A 2,090-nucleotide genomic window follows, 5' to 3' on the forward strand; every position below is an offset into this window, starting at 1 on the left:
TATTTATAAAATCTGACTGTAAATAATTTTGCTTGCTGACTCATTTTGCTGATTTTACCTTTTTGTAATTTTTATACCTTTTATTTTTCCAGTGGCTACTCTCATTTCATGTAGCAGTGTTGGATGTTCTTCAAATGCTCTTATAAGAAGAGACATTCCTTCATGATCATTAACAGTATTTCTAATCTTTCTTATAGTATCAGCATCAAGCAGTGGTAGAGACTCCTCCAGTTGTCCTTTGATCAATAACTCATGAAACTCTATCAATTCAGATACTGCTGGTCTATCATCTGGTATATCCATTAATGCAATAGGAGAGAGTGAAGGACCTCCTATCAATAGCTTGTTTGTACCTGTAGGAGGAGCTGGTCTTATTTTTGATGAAAAAACTAAAATAATTTACAATGTAATAATATATATTCACTGAGAATATTGTATAAAAAATATTATTATAATAATTTAATTTCTTATAGTACAATTGCTATTACTGTAGGGTACCTTTTTTCGAGGGTTGTAAATTTCGTGTGGATTTCATGATTTCTTGAAGATTCGTGAAAATTACTTTCGCAAAAATCAAATTATTATGGTACAAGATGGCAGACGGCATAAATTAATCCACAAAATTGATTTTTAGGTAAATTTGCAAAATTTATAGCCCTCGAAAAAAAGGCGCCCTATATGGTATAATAAAAACCATTGTGTGTTGTTAACCACTATTATTAATAAATTATGAATTTTTATAAATGTTACTCATTCATTTATGTAATAGTATGCCATGGTGCGTGGGTGGTCGCCATAAAAATCTTTGATGTCTAGTGGGAGTTATACCATATATCTGTTTATTTTGCAGTGAAATATTTTTGCAAATCCATTGCAAAATTTTTCCACTGCAAAATTCTGCATTTCCATTGCCATGTGGTACAGTCTGCAAGCAATTTGCAAAAATTAATTCTACAAAATCTTAGAAATGCAAGATTTGCAAAAATAAACCGGTATATGGTATGCCCATAACCATCTTCCAGACAGAGTGGAAATAAATTAATTCCCCTGGAATTTCCCAGTTTACATAAGAACACACATTACTTTTTATAGGTAGCATGTACTATGTGTACATAACTCCCTCAAAATAAGTGGTCTCATGCTACACCCTTGACCAGTTAGGTATATCATGGTACCTATAACTACCTATAATAATATTAATAATTCACACACATAATGCTACAAGAATTAGGAGTAAGTTTTCATTTATGATGAATATTATATATTTTTATATTTTTTTCATTTCATTTATTTTTCATGCATAGGTCTCCTCATTCTTTTATTTAAAATTTTTGAAACAAACAGTGCCTTTGGCTTTGATTAATTGAAAATGTACATTTTTTCTGAGGCAAGAACATATTACTGGACAAAATTTAGACAAAGGGTCTGATTAGTTGAGGCTACATGTTTATGTTTTTATCATTCTTAAATGAACGCAAAATTGAAATTTGACCAATTTTTCATTAACTTCAAAGCCTTTTTGTGTCAAAAGGTCAAATTGCCTACACACTTTTGACCGTTTCGTCAAATGTAACCAGGCTTAACCCATTAATAAATTACTGAAGTTACACATAATTTAACAAATTTCACATGATACTCTTCAATCAATGAAAAATTAATAATTAATTTTTGTACATCTTGAGTCCAGTAATGTACTAACACTCACCAGTAGCAGTACTGTGTACATCATTGGTTCCTTTGATATCATTACCACTGATAATAGCATTACGTTCTATAGAATACACACAAACACAGTCAATACTAATACAATCAGTGATATTAACTTACTCTCTTGATCTAACTTGTCAGCTGCAGCATTCTCATTCATAGATTTAAGAGCATCTGACAGTGAGTCAAAGGTAGCTCCTCCTTTACTGTCAACATTATCAGCTCTGGACAACCACTGGGAGAGACACTCTGTCAAGCATTGATATACATCACCAGGATGATTCCTTTCAATAGCGTCCAGTGTGTTCTTGTGTAGTCCTAGTGTCAGTCCTAGTTCCTTCCATCTCCTCTGAGGGAAACCACATCTCTCCAACAGATTAAGT

At 32.1% G+C, this 2,090-nt stretch overlaps 1 long non-coding RNA gene across 1 annotated transcript; it reads right to left on the minus strand.

Annotated features, from left to right (window-relative positions):
* Positions 1-74: 74 nt before the first annotated feature.
* Positions 75-1,863, minus strand: LOC109591179 (uncharacterized). Its single transcript, XR_002189698.1, has 3 exons — positions 1,828-1,863; positions 1,706-1,771; positions 75-353 (listed from the first exon to the last, which is right to left on the minus strand). It is a non-coding gene; the product is annotated as an uncharacterized LOC109591179 (long non-coding RNA).
* Positions 1,864-2,090: the final 227 nt, after the last annotated feature.

The sequence above is a fragment of the Amphimedon queenslandica genome, unplaced genomic scaffold, assembly GCF_000090795.2.
Source record: "Amphimedon queenslandica unplaced genomic scaffold, v1.1 AMPQUscaffold_8775_Cont19285, whole genome shotgun sequence".
In the NCBI taxonomy this organism is placed as follows: domain Eukaryota; kingdom Metazoa; phylum Porifera; class Demospongiae; order Haplosclerida; family Niphatidae; genus Amphimedon; species Amphimedon queenslandica.